This window comes from Crotalus tigris, unplaced genomic scaffold (genome assembly GCF_016545835.1).
Source record: "Crotalus tigris isolate CLP2741 ecotype Arizona unplaced genomic scaffold, ASM1654583v1 scf7180000017599.838750, whole genome shotgun sequence".
In the NCBI taxonomy this organism is placed as follows: domain Eukaryota; kingdom Metazoa; phylum Chordata; class Lepidosauria; order Squamata; family Viperidae; genus Crotalus; species Crotalus tigris.
Genome location: NW_024096503.1, coordinates 348,779 through 362,827, shown reverse-complemented (window position 1 = coordinate 362,827; position 14,049 = coordinate 348,779). Strand labels below are relative to the sequence as shown.

Below are 14,049 nucleotides of genomic sequence, written 5' to 3'. Positions count from 1 at the left end.
GACAGGTCTGCCTTTATGCTGAAGTATCTCTTGTATTGCTACAAACAATTGGGCAGAAACAGAAAAGAAATCTGATTTAAGTGAGGCCATCTAGTGGGATTTTTTTGGGGGGGGGGCAACATCCCCCTTTGAGGAAGCATCTGAGGATGTAGCCTTCAGATTCTTCTTTTCCTTTTCAGGAGAAATACATTCCTTTTAGGCCAGAGGTAGGCAACCTTGGCTCTTTTATGACTTGTGGACTTCAACTCCCAGAATTCCTGAGCCAGCCACGCTGAGGGGAAAAGGAGAGGTTTCCAAGCTGAACCATGCTGGCTCAGGAATTCTGGGAGTTGAAGTCCACGTGTCATAAAAGAGCCAAGGTTGAAGACCCCTGCTCTTAATCTTCGTCCTAGGATAAGGGTAGGCAACCTTGGCTCTTTTATGACTGGTGGACTTCAACTCCCAGAATTCCTGAGACAGCATGGCTCAGCCTGGAAACCTCTCCCTTTCCCTTCAGTATGGCTGGCTCAGGAATTCTGGGAGTTGAAGTCCACGAGTCATAAAAAGGCCAAGTTTGAAGACCCCTGCTCTTAATCTTTGTCCTAGGATAGGGGTAGTCATCCTCGGCTCTTTTATGACTCGTGGACTTCAACTCCCAGAATTCCTGAGCCAGCCATGCTGAGGGGAAAGGGAGAGGTTTCCAAGCTGAGCCATGCTGGCTCAGGAATTCTGGGAGTTGAAGTCCACGTGTCATAAAAGAGCCAAGGTTGCCCACCCCTACTTTAGGCTAAAGAGGTCCCCTGCCTGTCATCCTTTAACCAGGGCTAGCACATATTCAAAGGCAAGGGAGAAGAGGGAGGTCATTTATTTCAGATTGTTCAATCTTATCCTGGAGAAAGTAGTGAAAAAACTCTTCTCTTGGCACGTGGAGAAGGGGGGGGGAAATCTCCTGACAGGAGGGGAGGGAACCCACAAATTTAAGAAATGAACACAGTTTCCTCCAGAAATCATCCATCTAATTTGAAGCCTTTTTTTCCTTTTAGATCAATGGGATTCAAAGTTTTGCAGGCCATGGGACCTGTTCATTAAAAAATAAAATAAAACCACAATTCAAATCAAGAGGCATGGGGCTTCCGAAAATCAACTGATAAGCACCCCCCCCCCTTCAGTTTCTGCTATATTTGTCTCTGAAAGGAGCAAAAAAAAAAAAAAAATTAAAAAAAATTCCAAAACTATATCCACCTCTGCAAGAGAAAAAAAAAATCCTCTTTGCTCCTAGAATACAGTTTTGTCTTGTTTTTTTGTGGATAATTTTTTTTTTTACCCTCCATTCCAAGGGACTCATCCGAGCCCTGCTATTATTAATAAGCCAGGGGGCTTGTTTAATTTTTTTTTCCTTCTTGGATTTAAGCAGGCTCATAGCTTTGGAGAGCTTTCCCCTTCAAATGAGCAAATTGAACAACGTGGGTGAAAGTGTGGCCCACCCCTACACTCTCCAGAATTGGATCTCCAGACCAATGCCTGGTACTGTCGGAGGGAAGAAATAGTGAAAAAGGAGAATGCAGCTGTATTAAAATATAAATAAAACCGTTTTCGTTCAGTTTCACAGCAGGAAGGTGTGGACCGGGAATTAGCAACAGAAATGTTCATGTTGCCACATAAAAGTGATTTACTCCGGTTCTTTCTTGTGTTTAGGCATCTAATGAAGCTTATTGTCCGGGAAACCTGAGTAATCTATGTCTCTTACATAAGCTGAGTTCACAGCACTGACTGCAGAGGGATTTACTCCCACCTTAAGAAGGCACGATGAAGTCACTGCCTTAGATTCAGTCTTCACTGTACCCAAAGGAATATAATCAAATTTAGGGACTGCAGTTCATCAGACTTCTGTGGGAAAGGCGAATGTTCCTTCTACACAAAACCTGCTACATATGTTGAATCAGGACAACGAAATACTGGTTTTTGGAAAAAGAGGGTTTAGAAAAACACTCAGAAATACCATCACTTTTGTTTTGCAGTTGAAGGAGAGTTCAAGACTTAAAATTTAGAAATTCAGTAGGGGGCCAATTAAGCAGAATCTTATCCTTGCTACCAACTCTCAGCTACTGGGAATAATCCCCCAATGGAGAGAAACTGTACCTGCCTAAGAGCCAAAGTTGCACGTCTGGATGCTGGGCGAGATCAGTCAAGACTGGGGATCTCGTGGTCCAGGACGGGCGTGGCAACTTTGGCTGACTGATCTGATTGGGCAGGAATACAGTCTCAACCCATTGGTGGATTCTCCATCTCCAGTGCTGGAGAATTGAGGGGTCCTCAGGCATGGACCCTGAGTTGGTTGTTTTCTTGCAGACGTTTAGCTGCCTATCTAGGTAACTGTCAACGCTGCTAATATTGAATATTCTTGCTTTGACAAAATATGCAGAACTGTCTGGTACTTTTAGAGTTAATTCAGATGAGAGTGGGAGGGGAAGAGAAAGAATGTGTAGAGATTAATTATGTGGGCTTCTGAAGAAAGTGAACCTTCCCCCCACAGGCTGGTTGGACAAGGTGAATTATGACAGCAAAAGAGGGAGGGAAAATGCTAGCAAAATAACTGTTCTGGGGTGGAGATTTCAGATCTTGGCATCCATCCATGCTGTGCCGACATTCTGTTACACAGTAATAAAGGCTTTTTAGGATAAACAATCCCTGGAAGTTCTTTGAAGCGTTTCATTAGTCTGGAACCTTGACAGTAACATCATCAGTGCTAATGACTGGTGCTAGGACTAGCCCTGATGATGTTAGCTAGTTGGGTAATGAATTTAGGAGACTGGTGGCTAAAACATATGAAGAACAGTTGCTGGAATTGGGTGTGTCTAGTTCAGTATTGGCAAATCTATGGCACGCATGCCAGAGACGGCATTCAGAGCCCTCTCTGTGGGCACTCAGCTGTTGCCCCAGACCCCCCTCCTGGAGGAGAGTCACCCCCAGCACAGCCGGTGTGAAGTAGCCAAGAACATGGCACCCGGGCAGCAGGGACAAGACTCCGCCCTTGTGTTCCGTGGCGTGCAGATGATGCTGTGGGGCGTGGGCAGAGGGCATGGACACCATGGCGCTGCTGGGCCACCTGGGCAATCTGGGGGGGGCAATGGAGGCAGTGGGTGGCCCTGCGGGCGGGTGGGGGCGGGCTGGGTGTGGAGCGGGAGTGGAACGGGGACAGGCGGGGCTGGTTTTTGGGCACTCGGTCTCTAAAAGGTTCGCCATCACTAGTTTAATGAAGAGAAGGATGAGGGGGGACATGATAGCCATGTTCCAGTATCTCAGGGGCTGCCCCAAAGAAGAGGGAGTCAAGCTATTTTCCAAAGCACTAGAAGGCAGGACAAGAAGCAACGGATGGAAGCTAATCAAGGAGAGAAACAACCTGGAACTAAGGAGGAATTTTCGGACAGTTAGAACAATTAACCAATGGAACAACCTGCCTCCAGAAGTTGTGGATGCTCCAACAGTGGAAGTTTTTAAGAAGAGATTGGGCAACCATTTGTCTGAAATGACATAGGCTCCCCTGCTTCAGCAGGGGGTTCGACTGGAAGATTAAAAATGGAGAATTTGAATCTCCAAGGTCCCTTCCGATTCTAACAGAATAGAATAACAGAGTTGGAAGGGACCTTGTAGGTCATCTAGTCCAACCCCCTGCCCAAGCAGGAGACCCTAACACCATTTCTGACAGATGACAGTCCAGTCTCTTCTTGAAAGCCTCCAGTGATGAAACTCCCACAACATCTGGAGGCAAACTGTTCCATTGGTTGATTGTTCTCATTGTCAGAAAACCTCTCCTTATATTTGTAATAGTAGTAAAGTTGGAAGGGACCTTGGAGGTCATCTAGTCCAACCCCCTGCTTGGGCAGGAAACCCTACACCATTTCGGACAAATGGCTGTCCAGTCTCTTCTTAAAAACTTCCAGTGTTGGAGCATTTACTGCTTCTGGAGGCAGGCTGTTCCACTGATTAATTGTTCTCACTGTCAGGAAGTTTCTCCTTAGTTCTAGGTTGCTTCTCTCCTTGATTAGTTTCCACCCGTTGCTTCTTGTCCTGCCTTCAGGTGCTTTGGAAAATAGCTTAATTCCCTCTTCTTTATGGCAGCCCCTGAGATATTGGAATACTCCTTGATCAGTTTTCATCCATTTTTCCTTCTTTGGCCTTCAGGTGCTTTGAAGAATAGGTTAACTTCCTCCTGTCTGTGACAGCCCCTCAAATATTGGAACACTGCTATCAAGTCTCCCCTTTTATCATGTCTCCCCTTCTCTTCTGTTTTTCTGTTGTTCCAAAACATCTGCAAGGAAACAACCAAGCTCAGAGAATACCACGGATACCCCCCCATTTCAACCCTGAGCTATAAAATATTTTCCTTTATTGGTGACTTTTGGAACTGTCAAGCTAATAAAGAATTATCAACTTTCAGCCTCATCTTCAAATTTCAGGGGAAAAAAAAAAGAATGACATATGCAGTGTCGAGGCAATCCAGGTGAGCCCTAACAGGTGTCTTACATGGGGCAACACATTTTCCAGAGTTTTATACAGTTAATCAAAAACCTCTACAGCAGTGTTTCTCAACCTTGACAATTTTAAGGCATGTGGACTTCAACTCCCAGAATTCCACAGCCAGCAATGCTGGCTGTGGAATTCTGGGAGTTGAAGTCCACATGCCTTAAAATTGTCAAGGTTGAGAAACACTGCTCTACAGATTCTGTAGAGTGCTGGGAGCCACGGAACACAATCCACACAATTCACGGAAAATGATCTTTCTCTAGCTAGCCTTCTGATAAACCACCACCATGCCTTGCAAATAGAAAAAAAAAAGGAGAGCTGGGGAGATGACGGGGAGCGGTGGAGAATTTCGAGCCCCGTGGGGTGTTGCATGATTAAAAGCATCAGCAAGCAGTGATAGTAGGACAGAGTAAAATAAACCTGGAGGGGAAATTTAAAAAAAAACAACAACCCTAAAACAGACATAGCAAAAGCGTGTCCGCTGCATTTACCAGTTTTACAGTTATGCTTTTGCAAAATAGCAGTCTGGGCTGTTTGCACAACCCAGCAAACTCACAAACCAATAGATTCTGAGAAAAAAAGTATTGCAAACCCCCACCTCCACCCCTTTTTTTGGGGAGGGGAATCCTGGATGATTATTTAGTCTCTGAAGATCAGTCAATGATTAAAAATGGAGAATTTGGAAATATCTCCTAAATTTTCAGTTTATTTTCCAGCGGATTAGGGCTCCTGCCTTTTTTAAAATAATATCCTAAAGTGGAGACAGACTTGATGCAGAACATTCCTGCAGAAAACAAAGCACGCTGTGCAATATGGCTTTTGTTCAGTGGCCAGTCTCCTGAGGTTGAATGGGGGATAGCTCCCAAGTGATCCCCTTCTACGATCTTCCTGACCGGAACCTGACCCTCTGTAAGCTGCTGTCTTTCCGCCAGCGGCCTTTTTAAACAGCCAAGGAAATCAATAATAGATTAACCCAGCACATATTTATTTCACAAAATCCTAGCGTTGGAAAGAACCGACAAATCCAATCCTCTGCATCTCTGGCAGATGCTATGCAGCTCATTTAGGAAGAAGTCAGATTCAGTTCAAGAGAAACGGTCCAAAAATATTCTCCCTTTCCTTTTGGGATATGCTTAGCACCAGCTTTTTTCCAGCAGGGAATCTAACACGGTCTGCAAGTGGGGCTGAAAGCACCAGCGCCCGTCGCTTGAGCGAGTTGGGATGCACGTATTGGTGCCTGCTACTTGTGTGAGTCAGTTGCGTGTATGCACGCGCCGACCCGCTGCTCATGTGGCCTGGTTGCGAATAGGCCATAGCCCGGTAGTGGATCACGGCCCATAGATTGGGGACCCTTGGTCTAAAGCAGAGGCCCCCAACCAGGGACCGGTTCCATGGAGAGAGGTTTTTCCACAGACCGGAGACTGTGTGGTTTTGTGTGCTGCCTGCATCCCACGGATGGGACTTTGTTTGTTTGTGTGGACCGATTGTTGGCATGCCGTGGCCCGGTACTGGTCCACAGACTGGGGGTTGGGGACCCCTGGTCTAAAAAACTGCTAATACAGGGGTGGGCAACCTTGGCTCTTTTACGACTCGTGGACTTCAACTCCCAGAATTCCTGAGCCAGCCACGCTGAGGGGAAAGGGAGAGGTTTCCAAGCTGAGCCATGCTGGCTCAGGAATTCTGGGAGTTGAAGTCCACGAGTCATAAAAGAGCCAAGGTTGCCTACCCCTGTGCTAGTAGTTAATACAGGTACCGTATATGCCAGCATACAAGGTGACCCGGCGTTTAAGACGACCCCCGTCTTTGTCGCCGAGTCGCCTTCCTAGAACGTCGTCTTATATGCTGGAAACTACCAGTATTTCTGGCATATAAGACGACTCAGCGTATAAGACGACCCCCGTCTTTGGGGCCGATTTTAATGCTTGCGGAAGTCGCCTTATACGCCGGCATATACGGTAGTCCTTAACTTATAATCATTCGTTTATTGACTGTTATGAATATTTATAAGTTACGACGGCGCTGAAAAAAAGTGACCTAGGACGGTCCTCCCATTTACAACTTTTGGAACATCACATAACCAAAAATTCAGACTCTTGGCAACGGGCATGTATGGATGACCCTTGCTTTGTGATCCTCTTTTGTGACTTTCTGACAAAGAAAGCCAACGGGAGAAACTAGATTCCTTTAACGACTGCACAATTCGCTTAACAACTGCAGCAGTTCGTTTAACTGTGGCAAAAAAGGTCGTAAATAAAATGGGGCAAGACTCCCTTAACCACTGCCTTTCTTAGCTGTACTGTCTTTCTTAGCTCCACTGTGATCCTAAGACAAGGGTAGGCAACCTTGGCCCCTTCATGACTCGTGGACTTCAACTCCCAGAATTCCTAAGCCAGCCACCCTGAGGGGAAAGGGAGAGGTTTCCAAGCTGAGCCATTCTGGCTCAGGAATTCTGGGAGTTGAAGTCCACCAGTCATAAAAGAGCCAAGGTTGCCTACCCTTATCCTAGGACGAAGATTAAGAGCAGGGGTCTTCAACCTTGGCTCTTTTATGACATGTGGACTTCAACTCCCAGAATTCCTGAGCCAGCATGGCCCAGCTTGGAAACCTCTCCCTTTCCCCTCAGTGTGGCTGGTTCAGGAATTCTGGGAGTTGAAGTCCACGCCTCATAAAAGAGCCGAGGTTGCCTACCTGTGTCCCAAGTCAAGGACAACCTGTAGTTAAGCTATTGGAGCTGCACTTGCTGAGAGGCTTCGCCATCAGCCATACTGGTTGGGGTGGCTGAGAGTTAGGAGGGTGTAATTTACCTCACCTTGCCCAAGGCCCCTTTAAGGGAACAAAATGGTTGTAAAACGCATTTTGCCACAGTCGCTAAGGGAATCTATTGCTTGAGATGGCCCAGTTTCGCCAAAAACTGGAGTTAAATTCTGGGTTTTAGCAAAATCATCATAAAATACGTCCACGCGATCGCGGGATGCTGCAAACGGTTGTAAATAGGACTGAGTTGCTGAATGTTCAAAGTCGGGGGAGGGCACTGACCATAATCCCGTTTTTTTCCCTTCTCAGGTAGGTTGTATCTTTGTACGGTCGCTATGCAACCGGGCATAAGCTGAAGATCACCTGTACAAGTACCTCTCGACTTACAACTGTTTATTTAGTGACCGTTCAAAGTTACAACGGCATTGAAAAAAATGACTTGTGACCCACTTTTCACACACATACAACCATTGCAGCATCCCCACAATCATGTGATCCAAATTCAGACGCTTGGCTAATGGCTCACATTTATGACGGTTGCTGCGTCCCGGGATCACGTGATCCTCTTTTGCGACCTTCTGACAAGCAAAGTCAAGGGGGAATGCCAGATTCACATGTTCCTGATTTAACCCCTGCAGTGATTCACTAAAGAACTGTGGCAAGAAAGGTTGTAAAATGGGGCAAAACTGACTTAACCAATGTTTCAGTTAGCAACAGGAATGTTGGGCTCAATTGTGGCCGTAAGTTGAGGACTACCTGTATTTTGATGGGCAATCACCAGGAAAACTCCCAGCCGAAGGCTGATCCGGTCAAAAACATCCCTGAAGGCATTTCTCTTCAGGTGCCAAAAAATACTCAGCGGAGTTAAACAAAACTAGAGGATATTTTTAATTTTGTAGTTCCACTAAGTTAGGGTTGCTTCTACCTTTCTCATTGAGAGCAGCTGTTTCTAAAACAAATAAATCCTGCAGGACTTGGGTTTGGCTAATCGAAAGAAAAAAAGAAATAAGGGAGACATGATAGCAGCCTTCCGGTATTTGAGGGGCTGCCACAAGAAAGAGGGGGTCACGTTATTCTCCAAAGCACCTGAAGGCAGGACAAGAAACAACGGTTGGAAACTGATCAAAGAGAGAAGCAACCTGGAATTAAGGAGAAACTTCCTGACAGTGAGGACAATTAACCAGTGGAACAGCTTGCCACCAGGCTAGAGCCTAGACATTCACTTGTCTGAGACAGTATAGGTTCTCCTGCTTGAGCAGGGGGCTGGACTAGAAGACCTCCAAGGTCCCTTCCAGCTCTCTATTCTATTCTATTCTATTCTATTCTATTCTATTCTATTCTATTCTATTCTATTCTATTCTATTCTGTATTATATTGTATTCTGTATTCTATTCTATTCTATTTTGTATTCTATTCTATATTCTGTTCTGTTCTATTCTATTCTATTCTGTATTATATTGTATTCTGTATTCTATTCTATTTTGTATTCTATTCTATATTCTGTTCTATTCTATTCTATTCTATTCTATTCTATTCTATTCTATTCTACATGCTAAGGTCCCTGCAAGGGAGCCAATCTGATAGGCCCCACTCATCCACCCCAAGGCAGAACCAGGGGCTCAAAACTCAGACGACTCTCGCACTCTTCTGCCAGGAGGGCTTGCAGCGATTGTGCAAAATAAATAAAATGGCCACGCAGTTTACAGGCTCTTGTCCCGTTGAATGCAGAAACCCAGACCCATATTTATCTCCCCAACCATCCCTCTACTATTTTTTCCTCCAAACTCAAAGCCGCTTTCAGAAAAACCTAGTTATTGGCCAAAGCCATCTTTTCTGGATTTGAAAGGAAGATCTTACGGGATAGAGGAGTGCTCGTCTCATCCAGCCTCTCAAATCCCTCAAAAATCTCCTTAATCTTGTTACTGCGGAGAACTGAAAGGCACTCTCGCCCCCCCCCCAAGGAATTGGATCGTTTCCCAGGCAAAATTGCCCAAACATCTGTCATCCTGACGGAAGGCTTTCTTTGGCAATGGAGCACAGTCAGGAACACTGAGGTTGTTTCGGATGGTTTGCCCTCAAACGGAGTTTTCAAACTGATGCTGAACTACAGGCTGGGTTTGAAATACAGGTAGTCCTCGACTTACGACAGTTCATTTAGTGACTGTTCAAAGTCACTAAAAGTCAAAAGTCATAGAAGAGGAAGCCAAGCTCTTCTCCAAAGCACCAGAAGGCAGGACAAGAAGCAAAGGATGGAAACTAACCAGGGAGAGAAGCAACCTAGAACTAAGGAGGAATTTCCAAGCAGTGAGAACAATTAACCAATGGAACAACCTGCCTCCAGAAGTGGTGGGTGCTCCAACACTGGAAGTTTTTAAGAAGAGACTGGACAGCCATTCTATTCTATTCTGTTTTCTATTTTATTCTATTCTATTTTCTATTCTATTCTATTCTATTCTAATTCTCAATAAAAATTCTATTCTATTCTATTTTCTGTTCTATTCTATTTTCTATTCTATTCTATTTTCTATTCTATTCTAATTCTCAATAAAGATTCTATTATATTATATTCTATTCTGTTATGTTTTCTATTCTATTCTATTTTCTATTCTTATTCTCAATAAAGATTCTATTCTATTTTCTATTCTATTCTAATTCTCAATAAAGATTCTATTCTATTTTCTATTCTATTCTATTTCTCAATATTCTGTTCTATTCTAATTCTCAATAAAGATTCTATTCTATTCTAATTCTCAATAAAGATTCTATTCTATTCTATTCTATTCTATTCTATTCTACTCTATTTCTCAATAAAGATTCTATTTTATTCTATTTTCTATTCTATTCTATTTTCTATTCTAATTCTCAATAAAGATTCTATTCTATTCTATCCTACCCTATTTTTCTGAAACCACCTCTATTGACTTTTATCAGCCTTGTATTTTCTTGTTCTTTTTCTCCCCACAACATTTAGTTCCTCCGAAGCCTCTGCTCTTTGCAAATTCCAAACAAATTTCTAGCAACAAGCACGATCAGATAAATTTCAATTGGTACTTTACAGATTGGCACCCCACTGGTTCCTTCTCCTACATTGCTTCAATGCCAGGAGAAGAAAACCGTCCAATTCCACTCTTCTGCAAAGTCAGGATTTTCCAACTTCAGTTTTGGAAATCCGGGAATCCAAAGATTGAAAGGGACCCTGGAGGTCTTCCGCTCCATGCCCAAGGCATGAGTCCTCACACTGGAAGTCCTCGACTTACAGCCATTCATTTATAGTGACTGTTTGAAGTTACGACAGGATTGAAAAAAATGATTTATGACCCTTTTTTTTACACTTATGACCGTTGTGACATCCCTATGATCACACCATCAAAATTCGGACGCTTGACCACCAGCATGTATTTATGAGGGTTGCAGTGTCCTGGGGTCACGTGATCCCCTTTTGCGGCCTTCTGTCAAGCAAGGTCAAAGGGGGAACAACCGTGTTACTAATTTAAAAACTGCAGTGATTCACTTAACAACTATGGTAACTGAATGATCGGTCATAAGTCGAGAACTAACTCTATGCATTACTAAGATTATTACCTAAGAAGGGTTACAGATTGATCTCCACACTGGAAACTTTTAAGAAGAGACTGGACAGCCACTTGTCTGAAAGGGTTTCCTGCCTGAGCAGGGGGTTGGATTAGATGACCTCCAAGGTCCCTTCCAACTCTATTATTATTAATCATCATCATCATCGCACACAGCCACATGTTCAGACTGGATTTGGCATTTTTGTCTACCTACTGAATCCTTCCCAAGGACCTGGGATAGGCAGATGTGCATATTATTATTATTATTAATCTTCGCACAGTTAGCCAGATGTTCAAACTGGATTTGGCATTTTTGTCTATCGAGTCCTTATCAAGGACCTGAGACAGGCAGATGTGGATGTTTGATGGTATTACAGATATCGTCGCAGGATGGAAGCAGTTCCTAGTAAGGCCGCCTTTTGCAACTGACTAATGGCGAATTTGTCAATGCCAATGGTGCTCAAGTGGTGCTCCAGTTGTTTTGGGATTGCACCCAAGGAGCCTATCACTATTGGTACTACCCTTGCTTGCTTTTGCCACAGTCTTTCTATTTCTATTTGTAGGTCTTTGTATTTTGTTATCTTCTCCAGTTCTTTCTCTTCTATTATGCTGTCTCCAGGCACTGCCACGTCCACTATCCAGACTTTTTTGTCTTTCTTATCGACAATTGTTAAGTCTGGGGTGTTATGTTGCAGGTGCTTGTCTGTTTGAATTCTGAAGTCCCAGAGCAGTTTAATTTAATCATTTTCTATAACTTTCTCTATTTTATGATCCCACCAGTTCTTGCTTACAGGCAAATGATATTTCTTGCAGATCTTCCAATGCACCATTGTTGCTACTTTGTCATGCTGCTATTATTATTATTATTATTATTATTATTATTATTATTATTATTATTATTATTATTATTATTATATCTTCTGCTCAGTGCAGGAATCATGCAAAGGGAGCGTCCCTTACAGATTTCCCATTGAAAAGATCTTTGCTCTGCAAAGGGTTTTTCCTCCACTCTCTGGGACTTAATGGATTTCACAGTCTGATGGAAGGAAGGGCAGCCTTCAAATATATCCTGAGGCAGACTCCCACACTCTAAAGCAAGCTCCTACATTTGACTTACAAATGCCACACCGTGCAACCTCATCACAGAATCTACCAAGAGAAATGGCTAAAATGCCAGCATTTTATTAACTTGCGAAAGAGGTTGTTTCACGAGCTGAGCATTTTCTGCTCCTAGGAAAGAAAGAGGGCACAGATGCATAAACACACACACACACACCGTTCCTTTGGTTCCACGACTTTCTTGTCGCTCGGGCCTATCCCGGCAAGTGCTTCGAAATAACGTTTCAATTACAGCTTCAATACCCCCCCCCCTTTGTTATGACCCTGTAATCCAGGGGTGTCAAACTCGCAATGTCACGTGACGTGTCGCGATGTATCGTGACTGCCAACGCTGCTAACATCGGAGGTTTTTGCTTTGACAACAGTTGGAGATGCAACCATTTTCTTCTTATGTTTTACCCTTAGAGTTAGAGTTAGATGATGCTGGGGGGAGAAAAGTGCATGAGAGTTCAGTTAGACATAACAATACTGGACCTAGTGTGAGAATCAAGGTTATTGAAATAAGAGATGGTAAGAATTGGCTGGGCTGGAGGACTGGAGGGAAAGCCTGCATTTCAAACTAATTGGAGAATGTGATTTAGGACCGTTAATTGGAGGAGGGAATTATGCTTTGATACTGTGTGCTCAGGGGAGGAGAATCCAGTTTTTGGCTTCGATTATGTTAGTGCCGATGCTTGTGCTTCTCAAATAAAGATTCTTCAAGGTAAACAATGCCTCGAAGTTCTTTTGAAGAGTTTCATCTGTCGGAACCATGACAGTGACTTTTTTTCCATTGTCGGCAATGGGGTGGGTGCGATTTTGTTACGATGCATCCAGCCCGCGGGCCGGCAGTTTGGCACTCCTGCTGTAATTGGTCAATGCAAGATGTACATTCAATCTATATCAAGAGCCTCCAAAATCTGGCAATTTTAAGACTTATGGACTTCAGCTCCCAGAATTCCTCAGCCAGCCAACCTTAAGACTTACAGACTTCAAGTCAGCATGGCTGGCTGAAGAATCCTGGGAAATGAAGTGTACAAGTCTTAAAGTGGCCAACTTGGGAGACCCCTGATATATAGGAAACATTTTCAGAAGTAGACCAAGTGTTGGGAGGGGGAATTTAACTCATCCCCCATCAATTTCAGAGCTATGCGCCCATGGTGTAAGTAAGATTAGCTGAGATGGGGGTGGGAGAATAATAAAAAGCACTTTTCATTCATTCAAGCCATCCAGTCTTATGAATTTGGAAAACAAATTCTTGATTAGTCTCTGAGCTTGGTTGTTTTCTTGCAGATATTTTATTACCCAACTAAGTAACATCATCAGGGCAAGCCCACTGTGTATGAACTGAGAGCCAGCCTCCCTCCCTCCTGGCAACTGATGATATTACCTAGTTGGATAATGTAACGTCTGCCCCAAAAAAACCAAGCTCAGAGAGCACCAGGGAACCTACAGCTATAAATATTCTCTTCTATTGGAAACACAGCTTTCACTACAATTTTGTGAGATGATCCTGGGAGACCTTTTTTCAATTTCTATTGCCTTTCTGCAATGGAAATATTTTCAACGTAGGGATATAACTACTTTACAGGATTATACGCCAAGTTTGCCTAAGCTAAATCAGGCAGACAAGTGATAAAAGTGAAATATTTTTTTCTTTCAAATAAATAGTCTACGTCAGAGAAGCTTTATTTTTTTTAAAAGCACCCCATATCAAATAAAAGCCAAGGAGCTCTTGTTCTAGATAGACAGGCAAAGCTATTAGATTAGGGAGAAGCATTCTAATGGAGCTAGTTCCGTTGTTTTTACTTATTTATAAGTAAAATTTTCTCTCCCATGATGGATAATATACAAATCAGGTCCCTAATATATCACAGAAATGTCAAATGCGATGCTGCGCTGGAAAGCAATTTATTGCAAAGCCTATCCAGAAAAGGGAAAATTGTTCTATTTCTTTCCCTGATAAAAGCCTCTCCCAATATGAGTTTTCTGTTTGGGAAAATTTCTTTTTTTTTTTTTTTTAAAAAAGCATGTTGATGTACAAAGATGCTTATATTATTTTTATGTAGAATAATTCATGAGCTGAAAAGAAGTCCCTCCTGATCCATTTCCTCTAATTCCA

At 43.3% G+C, this 14,049-nt stretch overlaps 1 protein-coding gene across 18 annotated transcripts in view; it reads right to left on the bottom strand.

Moving 5' to 3' along the window:
* PTPRS (protein tyrosine phosphatase receptor type S) overlaps positions 1-14,049 on the bottom strand; it is a 344,929-nt gene that overhangs the window by 48,779 nt on the left and 282,101 nt on the right. The window lies entirely within an intron of this gene.